This window comes from Vicugna pacos, chromosome 1 (genome assembly GCF_048564905.1).
Source record: "Vicugna pacos chromosome 1, VicPac4, whole genome shotgun sequence".
Taxonomy (NCBI): domain Eukaryota; kingdom Metazoa; phylum Chordata; class Mammalia; order Artiodactyla; family Camelidae; genus Vicugna; species Vicugna pacos.
Genome location: NC_132987.1, coordinates 71,984,449 through 72,005,214, shown reverse-complemented (window position 1 = coordinate 72,005,214; position 20,766 = coordinate 71,984,449). Strand labels below are relative to the sequence as shown.

Sequence of the window (20,766 nt, the reverse complement as noted above, 5' to 3'; positions counted from 1 at the left end):
ATAGATTAAACCATTATGTTGTACACCTGAAACTAGTATAATGTTATATACCAACTATACCTCAATAAGCAAAACAAAACAAAATGGTAAGTTTAGTTGACCCTTGATCTAAATCCATTAATAAAGCCTATAGAATTTCTATATAGGGCAAACATAGCAACAAAATACGATTAGAAGGAGCATTGGAAGTCTTGTATTAGCAGCTGTCTTTATATGCTATGTATGATGTTTTTCCATTAATTGTATGAGTATTTGGAAGGATCAGTGAAGATTATGGAAGGCCCAAACCCCTGAGGTCACTCTTACCACTGCCACCTAATCCCAATTTGGGGATATTCATGGTATTACATTTTGGCCTTAAGTAGATTCATTGTATTTACATAAATATTCAATACACTAGATTATCTGTATCCTGATTTTTAAATTATTTTTTAAAAGCTACAATAAATAGTTGAAGTTAAGAAATGCATTCCCTTTTTCCATGCTAATTCTGCAATTCTATTTTAAACAACTATTAATTTTGTCAGACATGATTTGTTTGTAATAAACTCATCTTGTTCATTGCTTATGATTCCTTTGTCTTCAAGATGTTTACTTATTTCTCTTCCAGTATTTTATTGAAAATGTTGTCAGCCTATTTCAGGCTACATTATCATTACATTTATTATTAGAATTGTTTCTTCCTCAAAATCTTTTAGGCCTTCTAAATTTCCTAATTAGAATATACCTTCATATATCCAAATTACTAAATACTCCTTTACTGATTCTGGCTGATAACATTTCAAAAGGTATTTTTTACTCATTTTATGCTTCTTAAAATTAGCTACACTATTAAATAAAACTTGGTTGATAAAAATTCTAAATGATAGTACATTGATTCACATCGTCATGAGATGCATTATTTATTAATTAGTAACAATATCATTTTCTATCCTCTATACTGTAGTACAATTGCTATAAAAAATTCTACTGCAAATCAACTTCCATTAAGGTATCAACCCTTCTATTTGTGATAATCAATAAACTGTACTCTACCTTTCTGATACTCAATTGTACTTCATCTGTTCTGTACACATAAATCTCTAGTAACTATGGTGTCAAAGTACTTTTTAAGCTTCAACTAGGTTTTTACAAAAATGCTATATAAGCTGTAATGTCTAAATGTAAAGTTTACCATTAAGTTACATCAGCATGTCATACAACCACAGATTTTAAAATAACATAAGAAAATGTAAGATTTTAGACAATATTATAAAAGCTGCTTCAACTGGATTCAGTACTCAATAAATGAAAACACTTGAGAATCTTAGTAAAAGTAAACCTTGAGATGGTTGAAATATCCATTCTAAATAATGGAAACATTTAGGTAATTGTACAAAACAAGGATCAGGCTTTTTGAGGTCATAAAATGCTTGACCTTCCCAGGTAAGATGAATGCAGAAAGCTTACCACTAAATTACACAATAGGGGTAAGATTGTTGAATCTATCTGAAAAATAACATTTTCAAAAGCTCCATGAAGAAACTGATTCATTAAAGAAATAATCGGAAAGATTCTTTTTCTTTTCTGATGTGAAGGAGAATCACAAAATATTGCAGTATTTGCAAAAGAGGGTGAAGTGTTCACATCTCACTTGTGAGACTTGAATAGCTTTATTACCTGTGCTCTTGCTACGTATGGAGAATGTTGAGGAAAAGCATTTCCAAAAGAACACAGTTCTGCTGATACTGGGTTCTGTTAATATCACATGATAGAATAGGAGCTTTCACATACAATCAAGATGACAGTCACTTACTCTGTACTCAGAGAGACCAATTTTCCCCCATACACATGAGTACTGCACAAATCACAAAGTGCCAAAAATTGAATGTAAGTGCAAACCTCCCAGCATTACTCAGGTATCAGCAAAAACACAAGTTTAGCTACATGTGAAAAGAAGTCAGGTCTAAGGAGTCAAAGGGGAGGGCAGACTGGAATTAGAAAAATTTATCTGCCTCTGCTACAGTTCATCTGCCTCACTGAAAATAATTAAACCAACCTTTCCAAAGATTTGTCTTGTTTAGGTATAAGCTGTCTTATCAATGCAATCTCACTCACTCTCCATGCTCTCCCTCTCCTAAACTATCTTTTTCTTCATAATAGGCTCTTTTTCAATCTCAATTTTTTAATCTCTTTTTCTCCCTCCCACTATACACACACACGCACACACACATAGAAAAAGATACTCACTGCATGATGTTAACTGTAACTTAAAGGATATTTTCTTTGAAAAGAATCACATATGATCATTGATATGACAGCAGAGAAGTATGTCAGCCACTGAAGAATTAGGGCAACATGATCTAAATCAACTGGTAGATATATTATTATACTATTAATGTCCATCTTCTATAAGAGGATTACCATGCTATAAACAACCTTAATAAAGATTCATGGAAAGATCCTACTGGACCTAATAGTAAAGATAGGCTATTATGAAATGCTAATAATTTCAGGAAGTATGACAGATTTCACTGATATGATTGTATCACTCTTTCACTTCAAACATATAGATATTTTGGATAATTTTGATAATTAACAACTGAGCCAAGCTAAAATGAAAGATAGAAATGGAAATCTCTGAGTGTCAGAAAAAAGAGGCAACTCAGAGCTACAGCCTAGTGTGGGGCTGAAGCCTAGTTGGCTGGACCCTACGACATCATACTCACATATATCCAGGTATTCAGGTACATATAAGGAGTATTAACACCAAATTCTAACACTAGGTCTTGTGGACAACAGGCAAGACCTAAAGCGAATGAGAGGGATGGAGCAGCAACTGAGACATGTTTATTAATGGATGAACCATCCATAGGATTAGGAGTAGAAAAAGATCTATAGACTGGCATGGACAAGGAGTAAAAAATTAAATTCTTCTTAAGGGTCTGGGTGGCAAAAACAAAATCACATAAAACAAATATGAAACCCAGATATGTTTCATAGTCACTTTAGGAATCAACACTTATACTGTATCTTAGGGACAAAAAAAATCCAAGTTTAAAAATTAATACAAAATCGATCAGGATTTCCTTAGACTCTTATGGGCACAGATCTTGAGTCGCAGGATAGAAGGAAATGCTAAATCACTTTGGAGGGACAATCAGAACTCTCATAGAAAACAATCTGCTTCAACTGATGAGCTCACCATAATACCAGAAACTGCTATTCTTTTGTTTATTCATCCAACCACTATGTATTAAATGCCTCTTTTAGGTAGGTGCTATTTTAGACCAAGAAGACATAGTAGTGGAAAAAAACATATTTCCTGTCTTCAGCAAGTTTATGTTCTAGAAAGGGAGACAGAAATATAAATACAATATCCAGTACTAATAAATGCCACAAGGAAAAAGCAGGATAAAGAAAGAGACTCAGATATGGAGAAGCAGATATTTAAATAGAATATTGACAGAATGGTTTTCTAAGAATTTAAAATTCCAGCAGAACACTGAACAAACTGAAGGACTAAACCATAAGGCAAAAAATACTTCGAGATGAGAAAACAAAAACTAGTAAAGATACAGAAAATTTAAACAATATAATTAACAATTTTGAATACTAACTTATGTGCAAAAAATTTTCCCCTCAAGGACTACATATTATTTCAAGCTATTGTGTAGTATTTATAAAGTTCAACAATTTTTCGTCCATAAAAGAAGACTCAATAAACACCAAAGAATTTTTATCATGCAAACATGCAAACCATGTTGTCTGATCACAATGCAGGAAAATCAGAAATAAAGACAAAAAGACAGGTTAAAAACATCTATATATTTAAACTAAAGAACACAGTTATAAATAATTCACGAGTCAAGGAAAAAACTCATAATGGAAATATTAAATATTTAAAACTAACAACAGTGAAGACACTACATATCAAAACCTGTGGGATGCAGCTAAAGTGATACTTAGTGGAAAATTTATGGCCTTTAATGCATATATATGATACTAAAATTTTGTAAAATTAATTAGTTTAGGATCTAACTCAGCAAGTTAAAAAATAATAGCAGCAGAATAAGGCCAAATAAAGAAGGAAATAAATAATAAAGATTAAAACAAAAATTAATGACATAGAAAAATTACACAATATAGCCAAAACTAGTTCTTTAAAAAGACAAATAAAATATTAGGTCAAACCATATGAAATTTCCAAAATTCAACCTAATAATAAACCTGTACTGATCAAAGTATTATTAATTATAAAATATTAAGCAATAAAAAGGCATTAATTAGAAACTTTAGGAATGAAAAGTGTGTATCTCTAAAGATATAAGAAATATTAAAATAACAAAAAGAATATACTAAACAACTAAATGACAATCAACTTACAAAATCAAATGAAATGCGCCATTCCTAGAAAAGTGTAACATACTGAAACCAATACAATAAGAAACAGAAAAATTGAATAATGCTATGATTAATAATTGATATGAATTGATACTAAAAGTATAGAGCACGAAAAAGGAAAAGTATATGCTGATCTCACTTAAGAACTTAGATGCAAAAATTCTAAATAATATATAAGCAAACCAAATAAAGCAATATGTACCTGCTTATGTGTATGTATGCATATAAATACATAATAATTATAGGGAATTTATCCCAGGAATGTAAGAATTGTTCAACATCAGAAAATATATTAAGTGATACATATAGTATTTGGAGATTAAATTAGTAAAACCATCATTTTATCAATACAAGCAAAAAATTAAAAAATCAATACAAAATAAAACCCAAACAGTATAAATATGGAAAAAAGATATGCGATGGACTAAGGGGAAATATTTGCAACATACATAACCAGTGAACCATTTCTACTGAGAATATATAATAAGCTACAACAAATGAATAAAAAATAACCATATAATTTTAAAAAGTGCTGAGAATACAAATTTTTTAAAAAATCAGAAAAAATAAAACCTGATTGGCCAATAAGAATATGAAGTGCTCAAATTTACTTAAAAAATAAAATAGTTAATAATTGCATTTTTACTTTTATCTTTTTATCAAAAATTTAAAAGTCTGTCAAAACCTAGAGTTGGAGAGGGTATGGAAAAAGGGGAACTCAGAAATGTTGAAGAGTAATTTTCCATTACTTTGTAAAGTTAAAAATGTTTTTTCCCTAAACTCAGCAATTAAAATACAGAAATCCTCTCACATGTACACAGAGAGATATTAACAAAGATGTTTACTGAGATACTGGCTATAATAGAAAAAAAAAGAAAAGAAAGAACAAAGGAAAGAGAGGACGGAGGAAGAAAAAAAGAAGGAAGGACATAAAGAAATGAGTGAAGATGAGTGTACTGAAGGGGAAAGGAAGAGAAGAGAAGAAACTCTTAAATGTGCATCAGTGTGCCTCAGCACACAATGGAATGATACACAGTACTTTATATAGCAACTAAAATGCGTTGGGTCCATGTGTACCAATGTAGAGAACTATGAATGAACATAATATCAGGTGGGACCAAAATATGTTGCAGAATGACACATAATTTTTCACTTGACAGGAGCCCTCAGTGTTTCATAATTATTTTTCACACAGAGCCCTGAGTGTCTTAGCAATGTTTTATCAGCAAACTTAGCCTAAAATATTACCGAACAAATCCATGTATTGAGTAGTATAGGTCTACAAGTATTTATGTCCCAGTAACATAGTGGTCATATAAAAAATAATAAACATAAACTAAAAAGTAAATATTATCTTAATTCCATTCTTATATAACCATTCTTAAATTACTTATTATTGGAATGTGTGTGCTTATGGGGCACTGCACAACTTCTCAAAACTTGAAATCATATTGGATACTGTCATTCTTATTTCTTGTACTATATTGAATTTCACACCTGCTTTCTATGACAGCAACTGCCAAAAACCCAGCTTCTCAAAACATGGCACCATCAAGAAGAATGTACTGAATGTTAATTTTGTAACCTACAATTTTACTGAATTCATTTATTAGTTCTAATAGTTTTTCGGTGGAGTCTTTAGGATTTTCTATATATAATATGTGATCTGCATATACTGATAGTTTTACTTCTTTTCCAATTTAGATGCCTTTTATTTATTTATCTTATATGATTGCTATGACTAGGATTTCCAATATTATGTTGACTAAAAGTGGCAAGAATGGGCATCCTTGTCTTGTTCTTGATCTTAGAGAAAAATCTTTCAGCTTTTCTCCATTGAGTGTGACATTAGCTGTGGGTTTGTCATACACAGTCTTTATTTTTGAGATATGTTCCCTCTGTACCCACACTGTTGAGAATTTTAATTACAAATGGATGATTGATATAATCACATCCTTTTACTGCATTTATTGAGATGATCATATGATTTTTATTCTTCAGTGTGTTAATGTAACGTATACATTGGTTGATTTGTGGATACTGAATAATCTTTGTGACCTTGGGGTTAATGCCACTTGATCATGATGTATGATCCTTTTAATGTATACTAAATCTGGTTTGCTATTATTTTGTTCAGGATTTTTGCATCTATGTTCATTAGGGATATTGGCCTGTAATTTTCTTTTTTTACAGTGTCTGGTTTTGGTACCAGGGTAATGCTGGTCTTGAAGAATAAATATAAGATCTGCTGTATTCCTATACATTAATAATAAACTATCAGAAGGAGAAATTAAGAAAACAATCCCATTTGTAATTGTATCAGAAAGAATAAAATACCTAGGAATACATTTAACTGAGAAGGTCAAAGGTCTGAAGTGTGAAATCTATAAGACACTGATGAAAGAAATTGGTGAGGACACAAAAAAGTGGAAGGATATATCACGTATTAAAAGAATTAATATTATTAAAATGTCCATATTTTCCAAAGCAATCCACAGATCTAATGCAATCCCAATAAATACTAATAGCATTTTTTTGCACAACTAGAACAAGTAATCCTAATATTTATACGGAGTCACGAAAGACCCAGAATAGCCAAAGTAATCTTGACGAAGAAGAACAAAAATGGAGTTATCAAGTTCTCTAATTTCAAATTATACTACAAAACCATAGTGATCAAAATAGTATGGCACTGGCACAGATAGCTCAATGGAACACAATAAAGAAGCCAGAAATAAACCCACGCTTACTTGGTCAATTAGTCTATGACTAAGGAGGCAAGAATATAGACTTGGAAAAAGGCAGTCCCTTTAATAAGTGGTGTTTGGGAAACTGTATAGATATATTTAAAAAATGAAACTGGATCAACTTTTTATACCAGCTACAAAAATAAGCTCAAAATGTATTAAACTTAAATGTAAGACCTGAAACCAGAAAACTCCTAGAAGAAAACATAGATAGTATGCTCTTTGACATTGATCTCAGCAAAATTTTTTGGATTTGTTTCATCAGGCAAGGGAAGCAAAAGCAAAAATAAACAAATAGGATTAAATCAAACTTGAGAACTTTTATGTAACGAAGGAAACCATTAACAAAATGAAAAGACAACCTACTGAATGGGAGAAGATAGTTGCAAATAATATATCCAATAAGGGGTTAATACCTAAAATATACAAAGAACTCATACAATATATTACCAAAACAAACAAACAAACAAACCAAGCAATCCAACTGAAAAATGGGCAGAGGACTTGAACAGACAGTTTTCCAAAGGAGAAATGTAGAAGGCCAATAGACACATAAAAAGATGTTCAATATCACTAATTTTCAGGTAAATGCAAATCAAAACCACAATGAGATATCACCTCACAACTGTCAGAATGGCTATTATCAAAAAGACAACAAACAGCCAGTGTTAATGAGGTTGTAGAATAAAAAGGGAACTCTGGTACATTGTTGATGGGAATTTAAAGTGATGTAGCCACTAGGGAAAATGGTATGGATATTCCTCCCCAAATTAAGAACAGAACTACCATAAGATCCAGCAATTCTACTTCAGGGTGTCTATTCAAAGCAAATATAATAATTCAAAAAGATATATGCACCCCTATGTTCATTGCAGCATTATTTACAATAGTCAAGGTGTGGAAACAAGCTAAGTGTCCAGTGACAGATAAACAGATAAACACACAATAGAATATTATTCAGTTATAAAAAATAATGAAATATTGCCATTTCCAACAACATGAATGAATCTACAGGATGAATCTAGAGGTTATTATGCTGAGTGAAATTAGTCAGACCAAGAAAGACAAATACCATATGATTGTGCTTATATGTGGAATCTAAAAAACAAAACAAACAAAGGAGACTCAAAGAGAAAGAGAACAAAATGGTGGTTGCTACAGTGGAGAGGGGTGGAGAATGGATGAAACTGGTAAAGGGGATTAAGATTCTAGTCCTAGGCACATTGTGCTGTACACCAGAAATTGACACATTGTAATTGACTGTACTTCAATAAAAAAAAGATTCTAGTCATAAAATAAGTCATCAGGATACAATGCACAATAATAGGGACTATAGTCAACAATATTGTAATAACTTTGTAGGTGACAGATGGTTACTAGACTTATCATAGTGACCATTTCATAACGTATACAAAGGTTAAAACAAACACTATACTGTACATTTGAAACTAAAACCAATATAATATTATATGTAAATTATAATGCAATTTAAAAAAAGGATGGACTGAAACCAATGTTGAAACTGTGTACTATCTCAAGCTAGTGGCTGACCTGGCTTCTGACAGATGATGGATATTGCCATATTACTCTTGAAAATTTAAAATATCCTATAGCACACCTACGAGTTCACTGTGGCACTCCAGGAGCATTTGGTGTCTAGACTGAAAACCATGGCATTATGGTGAGATATGATTCATGTAAATTTTTTAAATACACAAAACTATGCTAAATGTTCATGGACATACACAAAGACACTGTATCTATATATTACACATATGCATATATAGTAAAAATATGGTCTTAAAGCATATGCATTAATCTCAAGAAAGTGGTTATCTCTGAGAAAAAAGATAAAGAAATATAAACCGGAGGGAACTTCAACTATTTCTGTAGTGGCTAATTTCTGTAAAAATTTTCTTTAACAAATATTGTTAATGCTAACATTTTTACAAATAAGTGATGGGTTTTTGATATATTAATCCTGTGCCTTACTATATTTTTAAATAGTTCATTTAAAAAATAAGAAATGATTGACATTGCAAATTTTCAAAAGCTTTATGTAAGCTGCTACTTTTAGCATACCATTTAAAATCCCAGAACATCTGGTGACTGTTAGACCTGCTTTTCCACAGTTTCTACTTAGAATCATTAAACAATCCACTAGAAGTAGTCAAACATTTAAAGAAAAAACTTTAGTACAAAGACCTCTATTTCCTAAGCTCTACCCTAAGTCACAAACATTACTTTCATTTAGTAACTTTGGTAAAACTCTCAGCATAAATGAAACATGAGTATTTTCATTGTTTTTCTTCATAATATAACTATTTCTCATTTTACTTATTGAAGATAATGTCAGTGTATGATAGACTGTAACATTTATTTATTTGGTGCTATCACAAATTCCATAATTGTTTGGCCCATATCAAGAAATGTACCTATCCCCAGCCTTAGTTTTAATATATTTATTTCTTAGAACTGGCAAGTTTAGAAGTGCACCTACAGTGAATGAACAGGTGTTTTTCATTATGCTGGGTATACATTAAGTTTCTGTTAGTCATGTGCCTCTATTCACCATATTCATCCCTTTTCCCTCTCCAAGCCCCAATAGTTTTAAAAAGTATTATTACTCATTAGAAGAAGGAAACTATAGATACTGTGGGACTGTTGGCAATATTGACAGAGTCCAGAATTTCTATGCATCAGTCAAGGCCTCATGATCAATAATATCAGCTACAACAACAAATTAAAGAGGACAGCAATTATCCCATGTGTACTGGTCAAACCACGGCCCATGTTTTACTTTAGACACTCCATTTTGATAAGGACATTTCCATATCAAAAATCCTATAAGGAAAAACATACAGAATAATTAGAAGTCTTGAAGTAGCAGGGTCAGTTGAAGTAACTAAGGAGAGTTGGCTTGAAAAAGAGAAGACCAAGAGAGAAATCGCCAGCATCAATATATTCATCATAGGACATTAGGTAGCTAGAGGATCAGGTAGTTATAAAATAACTGGAATAGCACAGGCTGGATCTCCAGGAATGACTGCTAGTTCCACAATGTAGAATCTTTGGGGTGATGAAATATTCTAGAATTAGATGATGGTAATGTTTGCAAAATCTTCTGAACATACTAAAAGTCACAAAATTGTAAAATTTAAGTGGGTGAAATTTTATGGTATGTGAATTAGATCTTAATTTTTCAAAAAAGAATCTATTAAACATAGTAATATAGATACTATAATCCCAAGAATAAGTGAAAAGTCAAGAAAAAGAAATAATAAAAACAGTGGTTTCAAACAGAGATAAAAGAAAAAAGGTAGCAAGCACTTCTGTGAATCCTAGCAGTAACATACTTACGTCTACATTTAAGTGAACTAGCATAATCTTTCTCTTACATGTACCTAACCCTTGATCATTACTAGGAAGAAATGATATCCAGAATGGCTGTCTCTAATCCTGATGTCATTTCCCACAAATCAAAAAACAAAAGCCTGTATTCCAAATTATGACAAATGCTGTAGGATTCTGGAAAAAAAATCATACTTTTCAGTGTTTCCCAGGTTTTTGAAAATGAGGCCTTAAAAACAATTAATAAAGTATTACAAGACACATTCTAGCTCTCCAATCTTAAAAAAAAAAAGGGGCAGAACTATTCTTTTATTTCCAATGGAATACACAAATGAAACTTATCATGTGATTAGAAACACTTCATGCCATATTTGACATACATTCCAGAATAAAGTATGAATAAAAATACGAGCTTATGACCAACAGTAGTATTATAAATTTTTTATGGGAAGCTGTTTTCTAATCACATATATAAAAGAACAGTTGGGAATCATACAGAAGCCAAGAGCAATTTAGTTTATTTATACTAGTATAGGCTTTTGGGTTTTTCTTTGTTGTTGTTGTTGAGAAAATAAGAGTCAGGCATTACAATTGTATAAAATTCAATTGCTTTCTCATATACTACCAATTAACCACTGAAATTTGAAATTAAAACACAACACCAATTACATTAGCACCAAAACATTAAATAAATTTTTAGGTATAAATCTAATGAACTATGTACAAAATCCATATAAGCAAACCTATAAAATTCTGATGACAGAAATCACAGGAGTAAATAAATGAAGAGATATTCCATATCCATGGATAGAAGACTTAATATTGTCAAGATGTCTGTTCTTCTCAATTTGACCTACTCATTCAATTTTGTAGATATCAACAAACTGATTCTAAAGTTTATACGGAGAGGGAAAAGACCCAGAATAGCCAACTTTATATTGAAGTAAAAGAACAAAGTCAGAAGACTGACACTGACTGACCTGAAGACTTAATACAAAGTTACCGTAATCAAGACAGTGTGGTATTGGTACAAAAAAAAGACAGATAGATCAGTGGAACAGAACAGACAGTACAGAAATAGACTCATAAATATAGTTAACTAATATTTGACAAAGGCAATACAATGGAGCAATGATATTCTTTTCAACAAGTGCTACAATCAACCAATCAATCTAGACACTGACACTGTACCTATCACAAAAATTAACTCAAAATGGATCATCAAACTAAATATAAAACAGAAAACTATAACACTTCTAGGACATAACATAGTAAAAAAAAAAATCTAGGTGATGTTGAGTTTGGCAATGAGTTTTTAGATATAAGAACAAAAGCATGATCCATGAAAGAAATAACTGATAATTTGGATTTTATTAAAACTAAAAGTTTTCATTCTGTCAAAACAAGTCATAGAGTAGGAGAAAATATTTGCAAATCCATGTCTTGTAAAGGACTGCTATCCAAAATATACAAAGAATTCTTAAATTCAACAGTAAGAAAAATAACTCAAAAAATGGGCCCAAGATCTGAACACTTCACCAAAGAAAACATACAGATAGCAAATGAGCACATGAAAAGATGCTCAATATCATAAGCCATTAGGGAATTACAAGTTAAAACAACAATGAGATATTACTTCACATCTATTAAAATGGCTAAATCCAAAACAACTAGTGAAGTGGGAATGCAAAATATCACAACCATTTTGGAATACAGTTTGGTAATCTGTTATAAAGCTAAATATAATGTTACCATATGATCCAGTAATCATATTCCTTAGTATTTACCCAAATAAATTGAAACTTATGTCCACAGAAAATTCTGTACATGAATGTTTACAGCAGATTTATTTATAATTGACAAACACTGGAAGCAACTAAGGTGTCTGCCCTTTAATAGGTGAATGGATAAACAAACTGTGGCACATCCACACAATGGAATATTATCTAGCACTAAAAATGAACTATCAAGCCACAAAATGAGACAGAGGAATCTTAAATGCATATTGCTAAATGGAAGAAGTCAGTCTGAAAGGCTACATACTATCTAATTCCAGTCATATGACATTCTGGAAAAGGTAAAACTATAGAGACAGTAAAAAGGTAACCAAGGATTGGAGGTGGGGGAGGAAGTCCTGGGGTATTGGGGCGATGGACAAATAGGTAGAACAACAGAGAATTTTTAATTTTTAGGTGGACACATGACACAATGCATTTTTCAAAACCCATAGAGCTGTACCACACAGAGTGAATCCTAATGTAAATTATGTATTTGAGTTAATAATAATGTATCAATATTGGTTCATCAGTTGTAATAAATGTACCATGTCAGCATGAGTCTAGTTAATAAATGAAAACTGAGGGTGAGGTGAGGGTGTTGCTAACGGGTATCTGAGAATTCTGTAAATTCCGCTCAGTTTTTTTTTTTGTATCCTAAAATTGCTCCAAAAATAGTTTATTGATTTTAAAAAAAGAATTAAAACCATCTATGCCTAAAATTAAAAATAGGAAACATAAAACTAAGTTTAACAGATCTATTTCAATGTTGGTGACACAATCAAAATGGAAGGAAAATTGTGACAAAAATGAAACATATAGGGAAGATGAGAAAGAGGTAAAGAGGGAAGGAAAGACACAGTAAGAGAAAGACACAGGCATGAGCACTAAGAAAAGACAAATAGGGCACATACACACACAAAAAGACAAAACAAACACACACAGAAAGACAAACAAAAAAGACAAATAGTGTCTGTGAAATTCAACTGCATTAAACTAAGGAATATCCTATAATGCTGATAAAGTTGAAAACAGCACAGTTTTTAATGTGAAAGCTGTTATTAGAAAGTAAAATACTCATTTTTTTAAAGACATAAACCCTACTCTACAATTGAACAAATTACTTCCTCTTCCTAGAATGTCTTTTTTTCCATCCCTACCTGTCAAGGTTTCAATCTATGTACTTCTAGGTTCAACTTAACTGTCAGGCAACAGTTACGACAAATCCTTCCCTCTCCTGTATTTATGAAGTGCTTTGTAACTCCAAGGGAACCCTAAATCTGTCCTGTGGTAGAGTCATTGAAAGGTATTCCCCTCCCTCACTATATGTCACTGAGTCAGGACTGGGCATATTATTTCTTCATCTTTGCATTTTGCCTAGTGCCTGCACTGTGATTTGCATAATACATGTACTCAATAAATATTTACTGTACTGAATTGAAGATACATATCACATATCCAAAAGTTAAAGATCCAAATACCTTTTGCCACAGTGAAAGTAATATTTTTATTTCAATGATTCTACCATTCTTGAAATACTATAAGTTACATCTCTTTTGAAATTGCCTTTAGGGACTTCACAAAACTACACAAGATAAATGGCTTTATTATTTCTATAATGTTAAAAAAATACCCTTTTTCATCATCCAAAACTGACAGGCCATACATATAGCCTTAGAAAGAGCAGTTTAAAGAAGTGGATGGGGCAAAGGGCACTTAATTGGAACAGGTTGAAAAGTTAGAGGTAAGGAAATGATAAGGGATTTAGAGAACTGTACCAGTCAGAATAGGCCAGGTTTTGCTAGGGCAGTAAACTTGTAAACATGGCTCTAAATTATTCTGGAATATTTTTAAAAATTAAATCAAAGGGTCGTTTTCAACAAAAAATAGTCAAAAGGATATGTTGTTGGCTCTGAAGGCAAGTCTAACACAGTACAATATTTAGAGTAGTGTCTGTACTACTTAAATGAAGAAATATTTCCCAGCGTGACTACTTTACAAAGAATAATACTCATTTGGAAGCATAAAAGTCCATTACATGATATACAGTTGCATTTGTCTTTAAAAATATGAGTTTTAGAATATGGAGTTAATTCTTTTTATGTGTTAAACAAACAAGTGTAAATCAAAATTTGTAAAGAAATCACACTTCTAAAATATTTTGCAAACCATAACTCATCTATGTAGCAAACTATCATTCCTTAATTTATCTCTTTTTACAAATCCTAAATATTCATAAATTAGGTTTTTAAAAGTGGAGGTCACTTGAATTATTATGTGGACAGATTCTAAACTTTGGAACAAATGTCTCAACTTTTATTCAAAATATTTTGAATAATGTGTCTTAAAGGCCAAAATACTACTGTTATTCAGAAAAAAGTTTCAAAATGCAATGAATTCCTAAAATCATTATACTAATACATAAATTGCATATTTATTTTGATCCAAAAGTCCAGCCGCTTTCAAAACACCTCTACTCATTTCTTTTTAAATGAGAACAGCATTCTTTGTAGAAATGTGAGATATATATTAACATAACATTTAGTTTGACAAAGATACAAACATTTCCACTGTTAGAATCCACTTATTTTTTCCAGTTTTATTGAGATATAATTAACGTACAGAACTGCATAAGTTTAAGGTGTACAACATAATTATTTGACTTACGTACATCATGAAATGCTGACCATAACAGTTTTAGTGAACACCCATTATCTCATATATATAAAATGTATACATATACAACATTAATGAAGTAGGGAAAAAAACTAATTTTTTTTCCTTGTGGAAAGAACTATTAAGATTTACTCTCCTAACGACTTTTATTCATGATGAATAGCAGTGTTAATTGTCTTTACCACATGTACATTACATCCCTAGCACTTATTTATCTTATAAGTGGAAGTTTGTACCTTTTGACTACCTTCATCCAATTCCTCCTCCCCCTACCCCACCTCCACCTCTGGCAATCACAAATCTAATCTCATTTTCTATGAGTTTATTTTTGAAGTATGATTGACCTACAATACTATGTTAGTTCCTGGTATATACCATAGTGATTCGATATTTCTATACATTTCAAAATGATAACCATGGTAAGTCTAGTTGTCGTTATCTTACAAAGATATTACATAATTATTGACTCTATTCCCCACCGTGCATATTGCATACCTGTAACTCATTTATTTTGTAACTGAAAGTTTGTACCTCTTAATCTCCCTCACCTATTTCTCTCCTCCCTCTCACTCCCCTTCCATCTGGCAACCACCTGTTTGTTCTTTGTATCCATAACTCTATTTCTGTTTGGTTATGTTTATTCATTTGTTTTGTGTTTTAGAACACACTAATTTTAAGTGATGGTGACTTTTCTGAGTCTGGAGAAAAGTAGATCATTTGAATTGTAAAAGTAGACCTTCCTAATGACAGAACAACAAGGATAACGGCATTATTCTTTTAACAGATCTCCTCAGTTTGTACAGCAGAACGTGTGGAAATATGTTTATTTTAATAGGGATTCATGTTTGGATATTCACTCAAATGCATTCATTTTACAAAAGTTTTTAAATAAAATTCACATTATAGGACATCATTGAAAAGAATAGCTTCATTACACAGAAACTTTAGTTATTAGGTCTTTAGTATTTAGTATTGTTTTTAATTTTGCATAAGTGTAATTTTTATAAACTTTCTATGTATGTATGTATACGTATATGTTATTTATATGAAATATTGGAAAAATATTTTTTCTGTAACCTTGTTAGAGAAAGATAGTGTTTTTTCAGTAAGTAAGGTTGCTTTTGTCTTTGCTGTTAAATTTTATAGGTTTAAGCCTAATTTCAATGAGAAATCATGATGATTATATCTGAAATTCAAACATCAAGTTCTTTGTACTCATGCAAGTTATTATCTTAGGAAAAAACAGTTAAATATTTCCCTTACTTACTTACTCTAAATTAAAAGTGGCATTCCAAATATATGAAGAAAAATAAAAGAGCACATACATGTAAGGTTGACTTTTGTCACAAGATAAAAGTTGGCCATTAATGTAAAGTACAGACTATAGAGATAACTAAGGGATGAAAAACCTGTAGTCCATGACTGCATCTTGCCCTTTTATTCATCTAACAGCTTGTAAAAATTTAAATTAGGTCTACAACCAATAGGACATTCTACTATACAGGGTTATACTATAGCAATACAGTTCTATCTCATTGTAGTGTTAAAAGAAGCTTACATTCAACAGAAGGGAAGTCTTTCGTTTATAATAAGACTATTTGATGTAAAATCAATCCACCCAAAATAATTATTTCAATAAATATTTTAAAAGCCTTACTAAATGAACATAAATGGAAGAGTATGTGTGTGTGTATGTGTACACAGAGAAACATTAATATATATTATACACACAATATATGTTTATTTAAAGCAGGAGATGAATAAACATAAAGAAGCAAAACAGATTTATGTATAAGACAGAAGAGAGAAAATAGTGAGTCTAGGACAATGAAGTCTGTAGATTTCATCTTTTCTTTCTCAGCCTCAAAAAGACAATCAAATATTTTAAAAAGCAAAAGGAAAGAAAGAAAGAATTTCTTCACTGAATTGCTTTTAAGATTCCTTTACTCAAAGTTAAAAACTGTGGCTGCCATCAACTATTTGGGTCATTAATTTATCTAAATCTGTCTAGACCAGATTACCGTGTTTCTCATTATATGTCTCTGAATTCATCACCATTTGCAAGGATCTGAAACCTTTGTCATTGAAACCAATTTCATAGGATTTAACAAAACATTTTGAAGGGCTTTTTATATACTAAGGCTAAATTGACTTTGCTGATTAACTGTTATTGGTTTTATTTTGGGTAATCCATAGATGTAGCATAATCATGTTCACACACATATTGATGTTAAAACTATAATTGTCTAAGCCATAAAACACTAAAGACAGTGTATTACATGAGACCCTGGGTACTTCAGGCAGCTGAAGACATTTGACTTTCAGCAATTTACTTCAAAACTCATTTTAGAAAGTGCAACGAATCTTAGTGCAGAGGTGTGTTGCTCAGGAATGTCTTGCTCTTTAACTCTTACACGAAGGAGCAAGTACTTCATTTCCAGTCATGTTGTCTGCATTTTGTACACACAATTTTAAAATCCTTTTCTGTCTGCTGGGCTGCTCTGCATTGGCGTCCCCTAAATTTTTGTTGTAGCTATTTTTGTTGAGATATTTTATTTCTTTTCTAATTATTTCTAACTCCTCTCTGCATTTTTTATTAGCTCAGTTTTTCCTTTTATTGCTTTATTGCCACATCTTCAGAACTCTCTGTCTGACCAGAAGTTTCTCTGCAGTTTTATATAACCACATTGATTCTTCTTGTCGCTTTTGGATGCCTAGACCTTGGTAGGAAGAGACTGCACTTTGTTCCATAAATGTTCCTCAAATATCTTCCACCTACATGTAGTATATATCCAGACTTTATTTCACATTCCTCCAAATCCCCTTTCCATCCTCAGTCCATTAATTTTGTAATGTAACTTTTATATGAAACAAATGTTCCTAGGCACACTGCAGACTGAAAAAAATGAATAGGGTGCTCAAATATCCTCTAATTTTCCGTGCGTCTAATATTAACGTTGAGATCATTTCAATTTCTAATAAGTCTGTAACTTGTTTTTACTGTATGTACAGCATGAATATTTGAGTTTTGAAAAACTAAAAAACAGGGCATGCACTAAATACTTCAGGGAAACCCACATTAGATAATTCAATTCACTAAATCCCAGGCAATTCTCAGCCTTCATTGTGTGTAAAATAAAGAAATTTTTTTGGTGCATCATAATTCTATTTTTAAAATACAACCCTTGAATATGATCACTAATGATACACCAACAAACTATTTAAGTTCCAAATTAATCTATTTCAAATTGTTTTCTCTGTCAAGAAGAAGGACAGATTTTACCTTTCTTAAATAGATAAAGGTAAAAAAATTAGGAGAAAATATATTTTTATTTCTTTATGGTGGTACTTAGTCAGAGAAGGTGAAGTATAAATGAGTAAACTTCTTAAGCCCAAACTAACTACAATTTGACTTCAGCTCAAAGGATGAAAATCATACCACTTGGAGGAGAGAAAAGTTAACACAATACTAAAATTGTCAAGCAACTTCTAAACTAGATCAATTGCCTTCATAATATTCTCAGAACAAAATGTTCTCGAAGAGCAGATCTGTTATGAAGAGCCAAAAAATGGAAAACATTCACTATCAATTTACTGCAGTCACCCATAAACTATTACAAGAACATTATGTATCGGGGTTCAAGCCAGCAAGCTATTAAAGCAGACTGCTCTAGTGTCTTTTCATTTTACTTTAATGCTACTGAAGCATTAATAAGTCTTCAGGGAATTACAGTTATACTGAAACAGTCTTATCATGTAATCAATTTTTCAAATAATCCAAGTCTTTTAAGATGAGCTCTGTTACTTTTCTGTTCCTTGTTGGTCAAAGTCATTCCACCTTCACAAATGCCATCATCATTTTTTGTGTGTCTGGTCCAAGTCATGCTTTCATCTTGGAAATATATCAGTCTAAATCGTGCTAATTGCCATAGTTAATGAGTGCCAAGACATCGAGCACCCTTGGCCCCATTGCCACTTTATGTGCTTCTGCTCATGTAGAGATCAAAGAATAAAAGATGGAAAGAATCATCTTCAAAAAATAAGATGCCACATATACACCTGTTTTCGTCGGTTTGCTTATTTGATTGAGAGCATAAGTAATCCTGCTGAAATTACTTTCCTTTATAGTCTCTGGTTAATTTTAACTTGTTTAAATTTTTTTAACTCAAATTTCTTTTCTTATTTAAAGGATAGTAACGATACTCTGTCAGAACATGATTAACCCAATGAACTGATACTTTTAATTCACTATCCGTTGTTTTCCCTTGGTAGAATAAATTCCAAGCAATTGAGGCATCTGTCAATCTATTGTACTAATGGAAAGTATTAGTGCATAGAAACTTCCTACAAGACAAGAAAATCTCAGGAACTTTAGTGGATACAAATCAGCAATGATTCAGTTTGTAATTGAAACAGTGGGAGAAAAGATGCAGGTTTAGATTTGAAATAAGCCATTTGAAAAAGCATAAATCTCAGCTAACTAGATATTTCTTGCCAACACAAAATTAACTACATTTAGTAGTAGTACCTGAAAGTAAATATTCATATATTTCTGTGATTATTTAATATGTTTATGTGTGTGAGTATATGTGTAAATGTGTGTGTGTGTGTGTAAATATACATATCTATCTCAATTAGGCTGTAAGATCCATGGGACATACTTCTTTTCATCACCAATGTACCTGCAAATTCCAGCATAATGCCTATAACATAGCATTTACTCAACATATATTTGTTGAAGAAGTTGTAAGTAGGTGATAATATGAATGCAGTAGTACACAACTTAAAATTTTAAAATCCTTAAGATACAATAAATCCTAGGAAAGCATTAGTGATAACTTATTTCCTCAATAGATAGTTGAATTCACATCTCTCTGTGATAGCATATTTTTCTCTTTTTCTTGGCCTGTTGCAATGAAGTTTACCACCTTAAGTATTAATTTATACTATAAACTTTTCCAGAAGAGATTTACTGGCAACTCAGTCCAAAATAACTTTATTAACCCTATCGTATAATAATGAAACTATGCTTCTTTAGTTGTGCACAAATCATACCTTAATTTTATCTCAGAATTCTTGTTAATTAGCTGATAAAGAGTATCCCTGTATTATGTTTCTTATATAACTCTCTTATGTAATTATTCACATTCTAATCAAACTTACATTAAAATAATAAGCAATGATTTCTACCTGCAACAGTGTATAGGGCATCTGAGACCTATTACACAGCAGGTAAATAAGCATAGCTCTAGCTAAACTTCTCCCCATTCCTTCCATGTTATCTTCCTCACAAAAGAACTACAAGAATTGATGTCATTGAAATAGCCAATAAGGTTTTCATTGGAATTCTTTCCTCAGACTCTTATAAAGTGACAGCAACTTTATAAGTGAGGCCAAACAATAAAGGGCTGGTTTGTTTTGTCTTGTTCTGTTCTATTTTGTTTCACCAGATGTCTTGATAAGATGCTTAAGCCAGTGTTTTAATGAGAAATGTTTTAATCCTCAAATGAAAAATAAAAATTAAAGAGACAAAAAGCAAAAACACACTGAAAACCATTCTTTGATAAACAGACACTGAATTTTAGAGCTACCTCTCAAAGTTAACACTAGAGTATAAGCTCTATGAGAGCACTCTTTCAGTTCACTGCAGTATCTGTAGTACCTAGGAAACTGTGTGATTCACAGTAAAACCTCTATAAACGTGTATTGAATGGAATTAATTTGCATACGTACTTTAATGACAAAAACACAACAGACCAAGGCTAAATGAGACATACAGTTTGAAACTACAAATGCTGGGTATTCTGATTAGATAAAGTTGTAAAGTAGGCTAC

At 31.5% G+C, this 20,766-nt stretch overlaps 1 protein-coding gene across 12 annotated transcripts in view; it reads right to left on the bottom strand.

Annotated features, from left to right (window-relative positions):
- ZBTB20 (zinc finger and BTB domain containing 20) overlaps window positions 1-20,766 on the bottom strand; it is a 730,245-nt gene that overhangs the window by 585,380 nt on the left and 124,099 nt on the right. The window contains exon 1 of one of the 12 annotated variants that reach the window (XM_072964844.1): window positions 9,993-10,026. The exons of the other annotated variants lie outside the window; for them this stretch is intronic. The gene's annotated coding sequence lies outside the window, so the exon portion shown is untranslated. Of the gene's footprint in view, window positions 1-9,992; window positions 10,027-20,766 lie in introns of those variants that run through there. 12 annotated transcript variants of the gene reach the window in all.